This window comes from Rhinolophus sinicus, chromosome 14 (genome assembly GCF_057876585.1).
Source record: "Rhinolophus sinicus isolate RSI-liver-muscle chromosome 14, RSI-T2T, whole genome shotgun sequence".
Lineage (NCBI taxonomy): Eukaryota > Metazoa > Chordata > Mammalia > Chiroptera > Rhinolophidae > Rhinolophus > Rhinolophus sinicus.
In genome coordinates this window covers 50,929,560-50,951,215 of record NC_142514.1, presented here as the reverse complement: position 1 = coordinate 50,951,215, position 21,656 = coordinate 50,929,560, and the positions used below count along the sequence as shown (strand labels likewise).

The window sequence follows — 21,656 nt, the reverse complement described above, 5'->3', positions numbered from 1 at the left end:
GCAATTTAAAAACTAGAAATACTGGAAATCAGAAGAAGGCAGATACTGATTAGAACACAGACGTCTTTGCTCAGCTTTGAGTTTTAAAAGAAAGATTTAAATTCTAAGACTGGGACAACGGTTTGAAAGTCAAACATGTTTGACTTTAGTTGAAGGAAAGGTTGTCCTTGGATTCATAAGCTGAGTTTTAATTGTAAAGAGCAAAGCACTGAGGACTGAAACAGAGATTGCCATCAGTCAAAACCATAGAAAGAGGAGGTTCAAAAAAAGAAGCCTAGCGCTTATTAACTGGTAAATTCCTAAGTGGCTGTTACACTCCCTCCTTCAGGTAAAGTCCTGATGTGCATGCATATATCTATGTGGGTGCATGTGTGTTTCATAAAAATGGACTTTCTGCTCTGAGACCTCCCAACATGTACTTATATAGAGTAGCAGGGATTCGGCTTCACATTTCTAAATCCAGAGAGGCTGCAAACTACTTAGAGATGCCTACTAAAATTGAGGAATAATGGGGAGCATATGTCTAAACAGATAATCTGAAGACAACTGAAACTTGGAAAAGGCAAGTAGCTAACAATTTCAGAGCCCTCGACTCTAACCCCTCCACCATCACCAATGTCAGAAGGACAAAATATATTGAGAGGACAGAAGAGGATGTAGAATATGTGGAATGTGGGACAAGAGCTCAAGTGACACCAGACAACAACAGCTGGTGTCAGTATAGTGAGATCTAGGACTAGATCAGTAAGAAGAGGGGGTGGCATTCATAGCAGATGCCCTTTTCCTGGCATCAAGAGTCTATATCTATATCTATATATAGATATATCTATATATATAGATCTCTCTCTATATATACATATATATGTATATATGTGCGTACATATATATATGTGCGTACATACATATATATATGTATATGTATACACACACACACATGCACACACACACACAGAGGGTGACCAAAAAATGTATACACATTTTAAGAAAGGAAAAAACTATTAAAATTGTTATACTCAATATATACGATAACAAAAGATGAATACAAGTCACGTTTGACTTCTGCAATTACCAGAGGTGGATTAGCGTCCAGACACTTCTGATTATGGCAAACTACTGCTTGAGCAACATTGAACAAAGTGTCCACTTATATACATTATTTTTGGCACCCCCGGTATATATGACTGTAACAATTTTCAGTTATATAACAGAAACTCCTCTAGTTAATTTAAGCCAAAGATTATATTATATTCACATTCTGTTTATAGGACAATTGTCATAAATATTCAAATTTAATTCTTAATTTAAATAGCATTATAAATAAATGTGTTGCAAGTAAAATAAATGTAACATTTCATAAATATTTTGTCAGTATTTCAGTTGTATAATTTTACTATAAAATTGTTTATTTTGATTCATCTCTCATTTGACTGTATTACTTCAAACAAACTTTTTAAAAGAATGATACATGGGTGATGCTTACAGAGTTTGGTGTATTTGAGAATGTCTTTTGTATTGCTATCACATGTGAGTGACAATCTGGATGGGTAAAAATGTTCTTGATTTGTATCCTTATCCCTCAATTGTGGACACTGCTCCATTGTCAACATCTAAAGTTGCTGAAGAGAAGCATGAGGTGAACCTATTTTTTTTTTTTTTTTCTTTTTAGGAGACTTAACTTTTTTTTTTTCAGAATGATTCTTACGTAATCTAAATATATGAAAAATAGAATTTGTGGTTGTCAATCTTTGCTCTTTCTTTCTTTCTTTTTTTCTTTTTTTCTGACAAGTGGATCTCCCTGGGTCCTTTGGAAATGCAAATTTATATTACTTTTCATTTCAGGAAAGTTTTCTTTCATTTTTATTTTGAATTTGTTTTTTCTTGTTTACTAGCTCAGTTCTCTTCTCTAGGCATATCAATAATATTTGTGTTGGATATCTGTTGTCTTTCTCATCTATTATCTCCTTTAGACTGATTTCTAGTGTATTATATGTGATTTTTCTGAATTATCTGCCCCATGCCATAATCTGATCTTCTGAAAAGTTGACTGCATTAGTCTTTCCTGTGGCTTGCTTATAATAGCCTATGTGCTATCTTTATTGTTCCCTTTAATTTCTTTATTCTGTTTTAGTCTCTTTCATCATATTTATTATCATAACTTCTATATCATAAAAATCCATGTTTTCCTTAATTAATGTCCTTAATTGCAATATAAATATTTCTCATTTTCTCTTTTGTCAATTTTTTGCTGAAGTCCTTGTATTTCTGTTTATTTATATTTAGGTAGGGTAAATTCTATTTAAGTCCATATGTCACAAAGTACTATAAGTAGAGTTTCCTTGATTCTCTTTACGTCCATCTGTGCAGTCAATGCACATATATTTACCGAGTCTTTATTCTGTGCCAGGCACTATTTTTGGCCCTGCAGGCATAAAAGTCAACAAGACTCTAGGAGGTTACAAGCTAGTGTGGAAACTCAGGAAATAAGATAAATACATAGGATAACTTTAAACATCAATTAGCACTATAGAAAAAATGACATGTTGGAAAACAATAAAGTATGACAGTAGGGCTGATGTAGCTTTAGGTAGTATTAGGTAAGGCTTTCCTGAAGACGCTAGAAACTAATCTTATAAATTAAGTGTTTGACACTTTGGTTGCCACTGAGGGCCCAAGGAGTTAGGATCCTGGGCGATGCAGTCTAGGCTATCATTATCTATCTATCTATCTATCTATCTATCTATCTATCTATCTATCTATCTATCTATCTATCATCTATCAATCATCTATTTTGTTATCTATCTATCTATCTATCTATCTATCTATCTATCTTCTATCTTGTTATCTTTCTTTCTATCTACCTATCTATCTATCATCTATCTATCTATCATTTATTTATTTTTGTTATCAGATTTGTTTCATTAAATCAGGAACATGTTTTGTCCCATTGATGGTGAGTTACCTTGGAGTTCAGTGTCTTTTCTTTCTTTTTCCCTTTCTCTCTCTCTCCCTCTCCCTCCTTTTCTCTTCCTCCCTCCCTCTCTTTCTCCTTCCTTCCTCTCTCTGTCTTATTTTTACTTAGCTTTTTAAAAATTAAATTTATTGGGGTAACATTGGTTAATAACAGTCTATAATTTTCATGTGTACGAGATTGTAATTCGATATCTGTGTACTCTATTGCATGCTCACCACCCAGTCTAGCTTCCTTCTGTTACCTATACTCGTATTTGACCCCCTTTTCCCACTTTGCCCTCCCTCCCCCTCCTTTCCCCTTTGATAACCATCATTCTGTTTTCTGTATCTATGAGTTTGTTTTTGTTTGTTTTGTTAATTTGTTTTTGAATGAATCAGTTAGCTTGCTGAAAATTTAAGGTAGAGAGATGCCACTTAATACAGCTTTTACATCATAGCCCAAATATTATTTATCTCTGTATAGCTATTTCTGATAAGTCTACCTCTGCCTTTCACTTTTTCTCATGAGAAAGCCAGGTTAGATAAGGTTTTCTAGCCCCACCTGGACTGATAACTTGAAGAAGAAATGATTTTTATGTAAAAATTCCACAAAGCTCACTTTTATTTTTAATGTTAATCTATCATCACCTAGAAGTACCAGTCAAGCTTTCTCACTTATTCCTCATAACATTGTACCAGGCTCATGGACTACTGAGATGTACAGTGGTTATTAGCATCCTTCCTTAAATTGGTCCGGAGTTGTTTTGTATCACCAGAACTAATGGCAGGAGGTTGAGTTCTCAACTAGTTTTGGAATAGACAGTATTTTTATCTCTATTTGGGCCTTTTTGTTGTTAGTAAATTCTGTGGTTTTTAAAGAGGATTATTAGCAAACAGGTACTTAAAATTTCACCATATTTATTAGTAGTCCTACTTCTTAATGCTCTTCATGGTACATTTAGAATATTTGTGGATTATTTTATACTTTATATACAAAATATTCTTTCTAACATTTGCTTACCAAAGAATATCTATTGGTCATATAAGAAGAAACACAATGACATTGTCCTTTCTTTATAAAAAAAACAACACTCAGATTTATTTGTTCTAACTTTCTTCTATAAGCTACAGAAAAAACAAACAGGAGACACAAACATTTTACGGTAATATATTTAGTTCAGTAATTCCTCATCATCTTTCTGAATATTAAAATACACACACCTGTATGCACACTGTGCACAAGTTACATCTCTCAATCACTATATGTTTTGTAGGGAGATAAAATGAAGAAAGTAAAAGAGGAAATTGGTTAGAAGAAAGTTAAAAAGTGCATTTTTGGTTTTCTGCACTCTTAGCACTACAAAACTTATCACACATATTTTAAATATAATGAGCAAACTCAAGATTCTTCACGTTTCCTTTCCTTCCAGACACTGGCTAAGTTTCCACTATGAATAATACAGAAAATATTCCCTAAAGAATCATGGTATGCTCTGACTAACACTGTCAGAATATCACCTATATTATTTGTCCTTTGTAATATTTAAAAAGGTGATGTCAGGGGAAAATATAAAACCAAAAGTGATACTAAAACAAAAGGAAAAAATAATCTTTTAATAACTTGCCTTGGTTTACAATGGCCAGCATCAAACTGTGAGGCTTGCATCCCAAGGATATACAAGATTGTGGTGTAGAAATAAAATTTTAAAATCCCTAGTTATATTTATTTTAATCTTATACTTTAAACATTTGTGTAGAACACACATCTAATGTATAAATAATTCAATGAGTCCACAAATCATGGAGGCACACGGTCAAACATTTTTACTAATACAGTAGATAATGAAGAAAAAAAACCCGCACTGGAGAGCCCTGGGTGTAGATTAAACTTACCCTCCATCCTCCATTGAATTGTTATTGAATCTTTGTCAAAAATCAATTTGCTGTACTTGTGTAGGTCTATTCCTAAAATTTCTATACTGTTTCATTGATACAGGAGTGTATCCTTTCACCAATATCACACTGTCCTTTTCAATGTAGCTATATAATAGGCCTTAATATCAGATAAAGTGATTTCTGCCTCTGTATTCTACTTTGTCATTATTATTTTAGCTATTGCAGAGTTTATGTCTTGCCATACCCATTTTAGAAGAAGCTCATCTATGTCTACTAAAGACCCTGCTAGGATTCTGATAAAAATTGCATTAAACCTATAGATCAACCTGGGGAGAATGTACATCCATAATATGTTGAAGCTTCCAGTCCATGAACACACTATTTTCTGTGACTTTTACTGAAATAATATACTACAATAATGGGAGTAGCATTTACATAATACAATCAGCAACTTCATCTTATTAATTTAGATTTCTAGTTGTCTTTTTCCCCATAACCACCATTTCCCCTTTTAACCACTTTATTGAGGTGTAACTGATATGCAAAAAGCTGTACATATTTAATACACACCGTTTAAAAGCTTGGAGATGAGTCTATACCCAGGAAACCATCACCACAATCTATGTCACAAATATATCCGTCCCCTCCAAAAGTTTCCCTCTACCCTCTTTATTTACTATTGCTATTATTTTGTGATAAAAACACTTACTATAAGATAAATCTTTAGCAAATTTTAAAATAAATAATATAATATTGCTTATGATAGGGATTATGCTGTATAGATCTCTAGGACATTTGCATTTTGTATAATTGAAAACTTTGTACATTTTGCCCGTTACTTCCTACTCTTCCTTACCCGCAGCCTCTGGCAACCACTCTTGTACTCTCGATTTCTATGAGTGTGAGTTTTTGAGATTCCTCATATAAGTGGGATCATGCAGTGTTTTTCTTTCTGTGTCTGGCTTATTTCACTCAGCATAAGGCCTCCAGATTCATTCATATTGTCATAAATGGCAGGATTTCCTTCTCTTTAAAGACTGAATAATATAATGTTCTATGTATAGAACATTTCTTTATTCATTCATCCACCAATGGGCATTTAAGTTGCTTGCATGTTTTGGCTATTGTGAATAATGCTGCAGTGAACATGGGAGTGCAGGTAGCTTTCTTTTTATTTTATTAAAGTTTATTGGGGTGACAATGGTTAGTAAAGTTACATAGTTTCAGGTGTACAATTCTGTAATACATCGTCTATATCTCACATTGTGTGTTCACTACCCAGAGTCAGTTCTCCTTCCATCACCATATATTTAATCCCCTTTACCTTCATCAATCCCCCCACCCCCAGACAATAATTTAGTGGTTACCAGAGGGTAAGGGGCAGATATCTTTTAGAGATCCTGATTTTAATTCCCTTGGATATATACTTAGAAGTGGGACTGCTGGATCATGTGGTAGTTGTATTTTTAATTTTCTGAGGAGTATCTATACTGTTTTCCATAGTGGCTGCACCAGTTTACATTCTCACCAATGCCGTACGATGGTTCCTTTTTCTCCATATTCTGTCAACACTTTTTTTTTTTTAAAATAATAGCCATTCTAATGTGTATGAGATGATATGTCATTGTGGTTTTGATTTGCATGTGCCTGATGATAAATGATGTTGAGCATCATTGTATATATTTGTTGGCCATTTGCATGCCTTCTTTGGAGAAATGTCTATTCAGTTCTTTTACATATTTTAAAATTGAGGGTTGTTTTTTTTTGCTATTGATTTTGTAGGAGTTTCTTATATTTTTTGGATATTAGCCCCTTATCAGATATATGGTTTACAAATATTTTCTCTTGTTCTATATGTTCCCTTTCATTTTGATGATTGTTTCCTTTCCTGTGTGGAAGCTTTCATGTACTCTTACTAGTCTATTTTTGCTTTCATTACCTGTGCATTTGGTGTTCTATTCAAGAAATACTGCCAAAGTCAATGTCAAAAAGATTTTTCCGTATGTTTTCTTCAAGGAGTTTTAGAGTTTCAAGTCTTAAATTGAAGATTTTAATCCACTCTGAGTTTGTTTTTGTGTATGGTGTAAGATAAAGGTCCAATTTCATTCTTTTGCATGCAGATATCTAATTTTCCCAAAATTACTTATTAAGGAGAATATTCTTCCCCCAGTAGGTATTCTTGGCACTCTTGTTAAAAATTGGTTGACCACATATGCATGGGATTAATTTTGGACTCTCTATTATGTTTCATTGACCTATGTCTCTTTTTATACTAGTACCATACTGTTTTGATTACTGTGGCTGTGTAATATATTTTGAAAACAGGAAGCCTTATACCTCCAGCTTTGTTCTTCTTGCTCAAATTGACATGGTATTGAGAGTCTTTTTCAGTTCCAAATGAATTTTAGGATTTTTTTCTGTGAAAATGCCAGTGCAATTTTGATAGATTGTATTGCATCTCTAGGTCACTTTGGGTAGTATGGACATTTTAATAAATATTAATGCTGGTAATCCATGAACATGGCATATATTTCCATTTACTATTGTCTTAAAATTTCTTTCATCAATGTTTTATAATTTTCAGTGTATGTCTTTTACCTCCTTTGTTATGTTATTTCCTAAGTATTTTATTTATGCTAATGTAAATGAGGTTGTTTTTTTATTTTCTTTTCAGATTGTTTATCCATAGTATATACAAATGCAAATAATTTTTGTATGTTGATCTTATATCCTGTAACTTTACTGTTGTTTTTTTTTTGGGGGGGGAAGTGGAGTCTTTAGAATGTTCTACATAAAAGACCATGTCATCTGCAAACAGAGATATTTTATTTCTTCCATTCTGATTTGGATACCTCTTATTTATTATTCTTGCCTCATTGCTCTGGCTAGAACTTCTAATACTACGTTGAATAGAAATGCTGAGAGTGGGCATCCTTACCTTTTCCCAGATCTTGTAGGAAAATTTTTATTTTTCGCCATTGTCAACCCAGTGAACTGCTTCAAGGATGACCATAGGTAAACGTCTTGGGATATTTAGATATGTACGACTCTGTCTACTCTCAAAGCCATGTCTGCACCTTATCATGCTTTCTGTCATATTGTATTGACAGTGTTTCTTTAGTTTATTTCACCATCATCTAAGCTGAGAGATGCTTAAAAGAAGGATTTTGCCTTATTTTTCTTCATATTGCTATTGGCTGGCACATAGTATGTGTTTAATATTTGCTGAATGCACAAGTTATTCCTTGAAATTAATAGGGCTTCACAGTTTTGCAAAATGCTTTATACTTACTATCTTACCTGCTATCTCAATTACAGTCTCACTAATACACTGATAATTAGATTGCCAAACTCTGATTTATAAGTAAGGGAACTGAAGACCAGAGAGTTTTAATGCCTCGTTCATTGTCATAAAACTTGCAGTAATGTCCCTATTTCTGAATCTAAGGAAATGCAAGTTTATGTTCATATTTACTTTGTAGACTAGGAAGATAGACAAATATTTTGTAATTTTTAAAATTTTCCAACAAGAAGAAGGAACAAGAGAATTACATCAATTAGAAAATTCATATTATTAGACTGCTTCCTTCATACTAGTTAAGGCCTGTATATGGAAAATGGGAACAAGGGTAAAGAAGGCTGTAATCACCATTGCATAATCATTTTCTATTCCCAATTCACTAGAATAAAAATGGAAAATCTCCTGTGACAGAAAGAAAAGAAAAGAGGTGTTGATTAATGTTGTGCTGCCTTGTCTAAAAAAGAATGCTACTAAATAAAAGTAAAGTACATATTTCATTTATAGTCATAATGAAGTGTCCCATTTGAATTTTGGTAAATAGCTGGATGGTCTCAAACAACTGTACAGTGCTGAAATATGAGAAATTATGGGAAAATTCACTTTCTTTGATGAAAAATATGCTAAAACTGAATTGTTTATTTGAGGTGGTATTTACTAGGTTCCTGCTCATCCAAGTTAACTGACTGTTTGACCTCAATCTGGATGCTTGACATGGCCTAAGTGGAATGATTGCTGCTTGATTATGATGAAATCAAGGCTATGAGCAAGGTTTTTAAAAAGTCCTTTTTAAAATAACCTTTTAACTAAAACAGACATAACCTAACTTCTTATTATTTTTAAATTATTTATTAATTTTTTTCAGTTACCGTTAATATTAAATATTATTTTACATTAGTTTCAGTTGTCAAGTATAACCTATTCTATAGTACATAGAACTTTTGGTCTTCAAGTGTTCCAGCAATAATCAAACTAAAATATTTTTATATTGGGTCAGAGAACCTTACACTACAAAAAAAAAAAAAGAAATCTTTAAATAAAGATAAAAGCTTTACACAGATAAAACTATTATAGTTTTATATTTTCAATTAATGTCTTTAAAGATATTACATTATACTCGCTGTTAAATCTCAAAATAATAATAAAATATTTAAATAAATAATGCTTGCAAAGAGCTACTAGGAAGCACAGAATAGATGTTTGATATAAAATTTAAAAATAATTGAATAATTATTTTATAAAATTTCTTAAAACTTTTGGTTATTCTGTATACTTAACTTTCATCTGAATGAACTTTATGATCTATAACCCTTAAAACTCAACTGTCCCTAACTAATTATTTTTAACTGTCTTTAAAAACCTGTTCCCCCTTACCCTCTGGCAACCACCAAACCATTGTCTGTGTCTATGAGTTTCTGTTTCTCATTTGTTTGTCTTGTTCTTTTGTTGCTTTTGGTTTATATATCACATACAGAATTGTACACCTGAAATCTATGTAATTTTACTAACAATTGTCACCCCAATAAATTTAATAAAATAAAATTTAAAAAACAAACAAACAAACAAAAAGCCTGTTCACCTGTCCTCAAAGCCCAAATCCAAGACAGTCCACTTTCTTCCTTTTTATCCTCTATCTCCTCTTAATTTCCAAATACTAATGTATTTTTAAATATCTTATTTCTATCACCACATCTACACTTAATTCAGTTCTACCACCTAGAATATTGCAATTGTCTTCTTTTCGCTGCCACTAGTTTCGCCCCCCTACCAAAGTAACTTCCATCCATTGCTTCTAAAAGTAGGGTCTGTTCATCAGACCACTGGAATCAAATGAAGCTTTTTTTACCTGGCTTCACAAAAGGATATGTGGAGAAATAGAACATGTCTGCCCAAAACACTAACATGTTTTGAGATAAATAAAAGAAATTGCCTGTGATTGAACAAAGTGTCAAGTCTTAGAACTAACTCAATTTAAATTATGTACACATAATACTACATATATATCATGATATATATTTATGTATAATTTTTATATATTTTTATATACTATATGATATATATGTATATATACATATACACACACAGACACACACACACACATATGCATATGACTATCATAACTATGGCTGCATAGCAAATTGCCCCCATGGGACAGGACAGACAATACAGTCCTTAAACTTGGTATTTATATGTTTTCTCTTTGCTATTTGAACCTGAATTTTTCTTTATTCTCTTCTCTTGACTCAATGCTTAACAGCTCTTGAATTCTTACTCTGATTTTAACATGATAGTAACTATTATTTTTCTCAAGAAGAAATAGCATATTGTAGTATACTACAAATTTTAGATTAGGAGTGAGGCAGAAAGTAATTTAGGCTTCTCAGAACCCAGTGCAGAGCTCCTTCACTGTCTGCTGTCTGAACATTTAACTTCAAGTCTGACCCATTTGAATCCCTATCTCTCCTCTCCCTTCACTTTAAAGGAAAGGCACAGAGAAGGAGGCAGCTGGAATTGCAGAACAAAAACTACTTAATAATAAGAAACACAGGTCCCTCTAACAATACCATGTGAAAAACAATAGGATCCAATATGCATGAAAAATCAATTATTATCTTTCTTTTTCAACCCACGCACGATACAGAATGTCCAACCTACTCCCTGCCTAGAAGTGGGCTGTTGCTTTTAGTAATCATTCTGAAAACAACAGTATTTACTTAGGTGTTGGTGAAGAGCAAGATACTGAAAAAAAAAAAGAAAATTCTAAATCTTCCACTCTACATAGATTTTTCAAGTTACATAAAATCTTTGAAACTTTGTTTGTTGTCAATACAATTGGACTTATAATACTTTCAACTTCAGAAGTAATTAGTAATAATGAAATAATAGCTAATATTTATTTACTGTTTACTCCATATCAGGATAATCTAAGTGCTTTACACACATTACTTCATTTCATCATCCAGCAATATTGCTGAGTAATTTCTGTAATTATCAAAATAAAAAATAATTAGGCTTAGTTTAAGATGACTTACAGAAAAATTGGCAGGCAATTCAAATGTAAGATTATCTGATTTCAACCATCATACAATACTGATTTGAATGAAATAAAAACATGTATGTGAATAAAACTGATGTATAACATGTGCTAACTACATGCCAGTTTCCTTCTCTATTTATAATATTAAAAGCTGAACAATGAAATCATAACGATGTTGTTGTTTTACAGATCCAGGTATCAACAAGTCTAAAAAGTTTTAAAATATCTTTAAAATATTAAAAATTAAACACAAGTGAACAGGGAATAATCAAGGAAAACCTCTTGGGGAAGACAAAATATGAAATGACTTTAAAGGAGATGGTGCATAGCGATGGAAAGGAGGGAAGTCAGAAAGTACTTTGCTCTGTACATAGATCCATGTCAAAAGCTATTGTTTTAAACAGAATTAACTGTATATTTTTTTCAATGAATTTACAGAGTCCCTGTTACAAACTTCTTTATTTGCCAATAAAAGTTAAATGCCTTATTTCCCCAATAAAATTGACTTTGGGTAATAAGGACCTATTTTAGTTCTATGAGCCTTATTTCTGGGAACTCTTTAAATTTGAGAGTATTCAATTCCTCATTAACATCCTAATTTACATGTCCCTGGTGCTGCTCTAGCTGCTTTATTCAGCATAGGGCCATTATTGGAAATGCTTTGATGGAATCAGAGGAAATGTTTTCTTGCTTCACTGGACATATGCTGAACAACCAGAGGTATTCATCAGTAAATACATGCTTAATAAGTAAAACAAATGTAACAAAACTAGATAGATTTTTTTTTTTGGCAGAGACAATAATATTGTTGTGAGGATATTTGCCAAATTAAATGAATAAAACTTGACTTATGGTCATTTTATTAACTTGCTACTGCTGAGTATTTTTACTTGAACAGGATCCACATATAGAAATTTGTCACACTTAGCCAAATCATAGATAAATCTCCATCTCAAGTGTTTCAGTGTAGACTCCATATTAAAGTTCTCCATACTCTTAAATCATGCAGCGGGCCACCATTTTGTTATGGGAATAAGCTCAGCAAAACACCAGGTTAAACACTTATACATGTAAAGTGTTCCTGAAATGTTGGTGGAGATATGTCAATAATCATCAAGGAATCCAATTTTATTAAATATTTATAAATAAAAATCCAATGTGCTTGCACTTAAAAGTCAATAAAGTCTATAAAGGATGATTAAAGGCATTCCTGAAAAGGATACTTAATGGAACTAATAATTATTAATAATATGGATACAGGATTGTGGTAGGTGCTGTGGTGGACACAGCAACTCACCTCTAGGATCCATTTTCTTCTTATTTCTTTTGGTATTGTACTCCAAAACTCCAAAATTAAGGCTTAGAATCATGCTGGCCTGTCAGAGACTACACTAGCCATGTGGCTAAGTTTGGGCCAGTGGCATAGAAGTTGAAATCACATGTACAGTATGTGCCAATTTCCTGCAAATAAGCTGTCTGACCTGGACTTGTCCCCCCCAAACAGGAATGCAGAGATGAAGGTCATCCATCTTCAACCACGAGCAAAATCATGCCATTAGAATATATGAAAACATCAAGATAAAAAGAATTTAAGTCCCTGAATGGCCTTTCGAAGCAGGACTCACCTACTCACCCTGATCTGTTAGGTGGCAGAGAAATAAATTTCTTTTTGAAGTAACTATGATTTTAGGTCTTTTTGTTATATAGCATCTTAGTCTATACCCTGCATAATAAATGGTCTTTATGTATTTCCCCTCATTTAATCTTTAAAATAGTCAGATAACATGGGTATTACTATCTCTACATTAATGTTCAAGAAACTGGGGTATGTAATGATGAAGTCTTGGGCTCAAACATAGTGGAGAAAAGAAAAGATTTGAATATATAACTCTTGCCTTTTTAACAATCACTTGATTTTTGCTTTCTTTTTTTTTTTTCTAAATTCATATCTCCCTTCCATTCCCATGTAATTTGCCCTTGAATGTATTTCCTTCCTCTGTTCCTGGGTATCTAGCTCCTCTGTGACTTTCTTGGTGTTGTCTAGCTATTCACAATCATTTCTGGATTCAGTATTTCCCAGAGCTGCTGCAGTGAGGCATTTTGATTTGTAATGAGCACATTTTCAGGATACATAATTGAAAAACTATATGAAAATGTTCAATTTTTCATGAGTTCATGTAAACCAAAGAGAAATCAATCTTATTGCATTAAAAAGACCAACTGAATAAAATAAATATGCTCTGTTCCTTGTAGGTGTAGAGACTGAAATCTGGTTTACTGCACACATTGAAAACTTCTGTTCCTGGCTCACAGTCTTCCTCTCCTCCACACATCCTTAGTGATTTATGTACCAATGATGACTACAGAAACTGGAATCTCCGTTCTTTTCCTCTCCACCTCCAATGACTATTTCTCCGTCACCACCTCAGCCATCTGCTCTTCTGGATGCACATTGGAATCTGTCATCATCAGAAACTGAGTTTTCTTAGATCTGGATGTCAAACACTCCGATATATAACTATACTTTCTATACTTCAAAGACATTTACTCTAGAACCACAACTTTAATTCTTTAACTTCCTTGTGACCTAAAACACAGACTCCACCTTTCTCACCATCGCTGTGCCTCTTCCTGACTGTCTTTAGTGCATTCCTTTTTCAGGTTAAATCCTTAGTCTATATTATAATCACACCTTATCAAACTTCCTCAGCTCACTTGCCAACCTCTTTATTGTTATTACCTGATATATCTCCAACCCTACAGAAACACTTACTTTCGTCTCTGTGCCTATACTCAAGGAAATGAATATTAACAGAGAAAATCACATAGCACTGATTTCGCTTTGAATTTATAATCACAAACTTCAAACTGGTCCTTGATTCTGCACATCCGTTCTCCTGTGTTTTCCTATAAAACTCATTTCTCACTCTGAAATAATTACTTCATACCTTGTCCCATCTGCTCCTGTTCCCTCTGGTTATGGTAGATAAAGGCTCCCTCCTATTTTCTTTGTGTTCTATGTCCAATCCTTCTCATCTTTTTCAGGAATTGACTCCTACTTTTAACATTACAACCCTTTCTACATTCTCTTTCCTTTCTTATCTTTACTTACCAGGCAGAGGGATGCTTTGACAATCATCCCCGTTTCTTGCATCATATTCTCCCTTTCTACTGTGTATCATTCCCATCAGTATATAACGACCTGCCAGAGTATTTCCTGTTACATCAAAAAATCTGCTCTGGATCCCACACATCTTCCCTAGTCTCTCCACATTTCTTTGTTTCTATTCATAGTAAAGAAATTTGGGAGAATCATAATGTCTTCATTTCTTCACATTCCATTCATTCTGTTCACCTTTCTACTAAGGCTTCTGTCCTCACCAGGCTACTGAAATTGCCAATTTCTATACTTTTCTTATTAGATCTCGCAACATCTTGCAACATAGTTGATCACTCTCCTTTTGAACAAAGCCTCCTCAATTTTTATAACACTATACTCTATTGGTTTTCTTCCAAAGATTTTAGCTCTTCTTTTTATACATATCTAGTCAAATTGGAGCTCGCTCTTGGGTCCTTGTCTTTATATTTTCTTGGCTAGATGAGTTTATCCATTCCTATGACTTTGAAAATCATTTATATGCTGTCAACTTCTATACTTATATCTACAATACGGACATTTCTTCTGAGATTTGGGCTCCTATAACTGAAGGAATATTTGATTTTCCCACTTACATAGTTCATGAGTATCTCAACATTAACATACTCCTCAATAGAACTATTGACTTTTCCCCAAAACCTGTTTTCCCCTATTTTCTCCCATTTCATTAAATGACACTAATATTGAATCTTCACCTCAGAAAACTGTAGTCCTTCCTGGTATCTCCTTCTCTTGTAGACTGCATATCTAATCCACCCTTAGTTCCACTGGTTCTGTATAATGTATTTTAAATATATCTGTTCCACTCTATTATCGTTGCATCTACTCTAGGGTAAGTAACTACCATCTCCAGTCTGAATTATCTCCTAACATATCTCTATTGTTTCACTTGGCATCCTTAAAATCTATTCAATAAACCTTCAGATGATCATATATTCTAACTTAAAACTCTTATGTTTAGTTCTGTTGTCCTTGGAAAGAAGTCCATTAAGAAAATGAAATAATAATAATAATAATTGTTATTATTACAGACACTGCCTGCCTACAGGCATGTGCTGTTTCTTGCTTACCTGTCCAAAGTCATGTTGTATCACTCTCACCCTTGCTTTACTCCTACACTTCAACCACACTGACCCTCTTTGTACTGTCATATGCAATACAATGACATTTTGTTACCATAGGTCCAGTAGGGTCACAGGGAGAGAGAGGGAGGAAGGGAAGGAGACAATGAGGGGAGATAAAGGAGGGAGGAAATGAAATCATCCTTTAAAAAAGTGCAGCTACCAGTCCAGGCAGAACTAGATTTTGGTGGCTGAGAGCAGATCCAGGACACCATCTTGAGCCTTAAGGTGAACTTTAGCCAATTTTAATAGATTGTAATTTTGAGCCCTCCTTCTAATAAATTCCTAGGCTTCTTTGTTCTTCAGAGCAGTTCCTCTTCTCCAGGACTGCCTGCTTTCCCTTCTTGAGGTTGTATTGTCCTCCTTTTAATAAATTCACCACTGGTTGTCTTATTTAGTGCATCCTTAAATTCATTCCTGTGATATATCAAGAACCTGTTTTCTGGCAACGATTTCAGCCAATGATGGACCACCTAAACTAAGGTGGTCCCGTAAGTGTGTAATGAAATTGAAAATCTCTTATTACCTACTGATATCACTGCCATCATAATGTTTCAGCACGACACATTAAATAAATACTCGCCATTGTTTACAATTGCCTACAATATTCAGTACAGTAATATGCTGTGCAGGTTACTGGGAGCTGCAGGAGAACAGAATTTATCACCCCAAAATATATCTCTTTGGTCTAAGGATTATTTCAGGCTAGTTAATTTTAAGTAACTATAGACCTGGGAAAAGCTGGGAAAACCAAATATAAGTTACCATTTGTAAAAGATGTCTACATTTGAAGGGAAATCTCCTAGCTGTATCAGGTATTGCAAGATGACTTTATCTCTAGAAACTCTTATCAGTTCAGAAGATAAGGACTTAAATCTGTATAACAGCCTTACCCTCCTTTACTGTGCTTTTCCTGGTAACCTCCCATAACTGATTCCCTTAGCTCTAACATCCTCTTTTGTCTTCAGCTGAAGACAGTATCTAAGATGGTGACTTCAGCCATTTTGGCCAGTGACTCAGTTTTCCTGGGTCTCTCTCATGTATACAGGAAATATACATCTTATCAAACTTTTGTTTGTGTTTTTCCTGTTAATCTGTCTTTTTATTTCAGGGATATCTAAGATAAGAAAGCTGTAGAAAAAAAAAAAAAAAGCAACCCCAAAAAACCCCAAAAATAGTTCTAAGTAAAGTAACCCCACAGAGTGGTCTGATCATAAATTCCTAACTTGGCAGGTCATGCACCAGGCATATAACTTTTTCAGTAAAAAGGTTTATCTTTGCCTTAAGTCAGCTCTGCCCATTGTTCTTGTGCATTTAGGCTAACATACCTTTGAAATAAGCATAACCAATCTCAAGAGAGCACACAATCTTGTCAAAGGTCCTGTAATCCAAACCCCACCTTGCTTTCTCCTACCTTCTGTAATCTTCCTTAAATTCCCTCCTTAATTTCAAATGCACAAAAGAAACTGAAAAACTGTCATTTTCAGGAGCATTTGAGATCTTGCTTCCAGGCCATTGTCATCAGTTATGGCTCAAATAAACTCATAAAAGTCCTCTACAGGTTTGGACGTTTCTTACATCGGCAACCCAGAGGGGTAGAGGGAAAATTATTTTTCCACTCCTACAGAGCAATAGGTTATACCATGTAGCCAACGTGTGTAGTGGGCTATACCATCTAGGTTTGTGTAAATGCACTCTATAATGTCACAAAATCACGAAGTCACCAAAAGATGCATATCTCAGAAATCTACACCATTAAGTGGCACATGATTGGATGTGCTAAGCTCTCTTCTAGCTCAGGCTCTGTAATTTTCTTTCCCTGTAACTGGAATCATCTTTCTGGGGCTCCCTGAAATCTGGTTTCTTTTCATATTTTAGGTTTAAGTTAAAATATCTCTGAAAATAACATTTTTTTCTATTTATTGATCTAATAAAAACATAAGCAGATTTTGTTGTTGTGGTTAATGCACATCAGCCTATCCAAGTTACTTTCATGGTGCACAGCATCTTGTGTAGAGGAAATATTATAGAATTAGGTCTGTTTTCAAAATAATTCACTAGAAGATATGCTAATGAAGAGAAGACTTTATGGACAATTTCCCTGGTAAATAAAACTTCAACATAGTTATTCAAGGTGAAAATTAATGCAAGTTTTTTTGTTATTTTCTGATTATTCAGGTCACAGTCAAGTTGTTGCAGCTTGTGCTTAGCTGTGAAATAGCTAAGAACTTAGTCAGTGCTAATTGTTTACATATTACTATTAAATACTGTACTGTTCTGTTTATCTAATCATTACAATTTCTCACTCCAAAATTTAGTTCTGAAAAGAATCCTGGGGGATAGGGTTAAAGCCAAAATGGATTAAGGTCCTTAGAAAACTATTCATGACACAGAGTACATATTCAAGTGTGTCTTAAAAATTCAATTTGATTAATAACGTGTTACTGAATGTTATATTGGAATGGTGCTGCTCCTGTGATAGTAATTATGTGTTGGTATTGCTTTTATAAAACCTTTATGGTTTGGTTACTGTCTAAACTTGAAACTACTCAGTAGAATTGTTTACTACCTTTCAAAAACTACAGTTAGCTTTTTGTTAAAAAGTGTAAACAACAGACAATAATGCTTCAAGTGCCGTCCTTAACTAAGGGAGTTTTGCTCAGACCAGCCTGGGTGTATCTTTGTATAATAATGTCCCCCTAAAATGTTTGGAGTTTTACATTCCTACCAAAGTTGACTATGAATAAGCCATATGTCATAGATACCTAGAAATTTCATGACCCTTTCTCTTAGCTTTCCTCTGATTTTCATCTTCTAAGGCCCTTACCTTTTTTTAAAGTAATTCTGTGATTACTTTTTTAAAAAAGTTAATGGTTACGATATGTACTCTGTACTAATTCAACATTAAATAACAACAATGTTATATCATCACAGCCTTTAATAGCCTCGGTTCCTACTTAAGACTCATTTTTACCACGCTATTTTGAAAAACCAGCTTCTATAATTTGACTTTCTCTATTTAAAAGAGCAATACAATAATATAATGTTGTATTAAATAGTATAATGTGTATTTTAACTGAAACATAAAAGCAACTTTTGTACTTGTTATTCATGAATGTACTGATGTACGTAAAACATGTTTGTGGTATATACCTGTACCAATCAATACTTTAAAAAATAAACACCAAGTCCATTTCTTCTTTGAACCAATATTTAGCGAATGCCTACTAAATTCTAAACACTGTGCTAAGTTCAGAAGTCATACACATGTTGTAAAACAATCATGTCAAAGAATAAATATGACCACAAAATCTTTGATATTACTTCTATCAAATATTCTGTGTGGGAAAAATAACTGCTTTCAGTGGTAAAATAAAATGGAAATGATGTACCAATTTCTGAATACAGACCTTAATAACCGACCTAACTGTTGTGCCACTTCCTGCCTCTTGGTCTCCTTGCTTCTCCTTTCTCTTAAGACTTAGTCATCAGGCTGTGAGGAAGCCCAAACCAAATTCTGGGGAAGCCCGGGTCAAAGCCAATACCCATATTCCACCTGTGGTAGCCAGCCTCTGAAATGATGCACAACGATCCATGCCTTCTGGTATTTACGGTCCAGTGTCGTGCCCTCTCACACTGCACAAAGATGAACTGTGTGACCAGCAGCATGCAGCAGTAACAACAGTGAGTGACTTCTTAGGCTAAGCATTAAAAGCCATTGCAATTTTTCTCTCTCTTGCTCTTGGACCACTATGGAGAAAGCCAGCTGCCATGTCATAATGTCACTCAAGCAGCTTTATGGAGAAGTCCACAGGGTAAGAAACAGAAGTCTTTTGCAAATAGCCAGTACCAATTCACCTTCCATCTGAGAGCTCCATCCTGGAAGCTGATTCTCCAGCCTCAGTCATGCCTTTGGATCACTGGGGCCCTAGTCAAAGAACTGGCTGCAGTGTATGAGAGACCCTGAGCAGAACCACCCAGCTAATTCTCTCTCAGATACCTGACCCACAGAAACCGTGTGAAAACATACAAGCAAACAAACAAACACAAATGCTTACTGCCTTTCTAAGATGCTAAATTAGAGTTAAATTGTATGTTGTAATAGATAACTAATACAGCAGCCCTTCAAAGAAACCATCTTAGAACTGGATTTTTCAGCCCAAGTTCAGCCATCCCACGGCTATTGTGTGCAACAAAGACAAACCATGCTTGCTAAGTCCTGTCCAGCTATTATATTAAAATGAGAATGGATAGGACAGATGGTAATAAATGCCAGTGGTCCTCTCTGAGAGTCACTTGCCATCATCATCACCAATATCACCACTGCCGTCATCCTCCTCCTCCTCATCATCCTTATACATCTGTGGTTAGCGTTACATTTTGTAGAGGAAACTTCAAAAGATAGATCTTTAGATAGAACTCTTTGTGATAGACATCAATGCAAACAGAAAAACAAATGAGTTTAAAATCACTGAAAATCTGGATAACTGCTTAGTCTCAAGTCCTTGTAGAAGGACTAAATAATACCATGGAGGATGAGGAAAGGCAATGTGAAGCCTAAAACACTACAAAGAAAAATAACAGAAATGAGACAAGATAATATGAGTAAAGAAAGGGATAAGTTAGAAAGACAAAAGAAAGGAACGTATAATAAATAAAATAGAAATGCATATATTTGTGTTGATAATTGGATACAGGAATGTAAGACAATTGCAAAAAATATTCAAAAATTATCTTCAAGCACCACTCAGTGATATCAGAAACACAAATACAGACTGATTGTATTTTTAAAAATTTTTTAAGAAAATAATAACCAACATCAAAGTATCAATATTTTTGGCTTATGCTATCTCAAGAAGCAAGGAGGAATGCATACAATTCATAGCAAACTTGTACTCAAATATTCTATACATATTTATTGAATGCCATGTATGTACCAAGCACTATTGGCTTTCACGTTGGGCTTCTCAATCATCAGTTCTTTCAGCAAATTGGCCTTGCATGTTTGTAGAATACATATTAGTAAATGATCTAGGTGTTTAGACTGTAAAACTATCTAAAGGAAGAGAAACTCTTCTTGGCATGATGGACTCTCATACTCCTTTTCTATGGTTGTTAAGCAGAGGCATAATCTGTGGCAAATTTTGAACTAACTTACTGATCAGTGAGAAAAATGCCAGTGGTATCTATTCCTGAAAGACTGATACTAATTGAACTGTGATGTGTTCATTATTTATTTAATAATTACAGGCAATCAATGAAATATTTTATATTTAAGAAGTCTTCTCTAACAACAAACTTACAATTTTGAAAAGAAAGGTTGAATTAAAACAAAATCAATATATTATATACATTGTAATAGTTAATTTTATGTGTTAACTTGGTTGGGCAATGGTGCCAGACGTGTGGTCAAATATTATTTTGGATGTTTCTACTGAGGATATTTTTGAATGAGATTAACATTTACACTAGTAGACATTGAGTAAAGCAAATTATTCTCGATAGGTGGGTGGCACCTTATCTAATCAGTAAAGACCTTAATAGAAAAAGACTGACCTCTCCCAAGCAAGATGGAATTCTCCCAGAGACTGCAACATTGGCTGTTTTCTGGTTCTCTAGTCTGATAGCCTTCGGACTCAAACTGCAGCATCAGCACTTTCTGGAACTACAGCTTGCCAGCCGCCATAATCATGTGAGTCAATTGCTTTAAATAAACAAACAGACAAATAAATAGATAACTAACTAACGAAATAATCGTATCCTATTGGTTCTGTTTCTCTGGAGAATCCTGACTAATATAGATACAAACACATTTTCTTATGATATTTTTACCTCATTCATATGACATGTTTTGTTTTTTAAAATAAGCATTTTAATCTTGAAACACATATTTTAAGTGTCTTAATTTCTGAGACACTATTTTCAGTTTATCTAAAGAATTATTTTTCTGACACCATCTTCAGAAGCAGACATTTTGTCTTGCCATTGAATATAATGCAAAAACTTGCAGGATAACAAATGATAACCTATTTCTCCTAGGAGAAAATACTCGTATTTTATGTACTTTTCAAAAGGAGATTGTCTTAGCAAAATTTCTGTGATACTCAATTGATATGGACCAGAGACAGATGTACATGTTAGAGCCAATATGTATTCCATGATTTGGCTGATCTTTATCTTTTGCTGTCAAAATTAAGT

The 21,656-nt window shown here is 33.8% G+C and overlaps 1 protein-coding gene across 1 annotated transcript in view; it reads right to left on the bottom strand.

The window, feature by feature from the left end:
* The window catches only part of LRRC7 (leucine rich repeat containing 7), a 526,722-nt gene extending 505,631 nt beyond the window's left edge, over positions 1-21,091 (bottom strand). The window contains exon 1 of the mRNA XM_088791197.1: positions 21,015-21,091. The gene's annotated coding sequence lies outside the window, so the exon portion shown is untranslated. The remainder of the gene's footprint in view (positions 1-21,014) is intronic.
* Between the last annotated feature and the right edge of the window lie 565 nt (positions 21,092-21,656).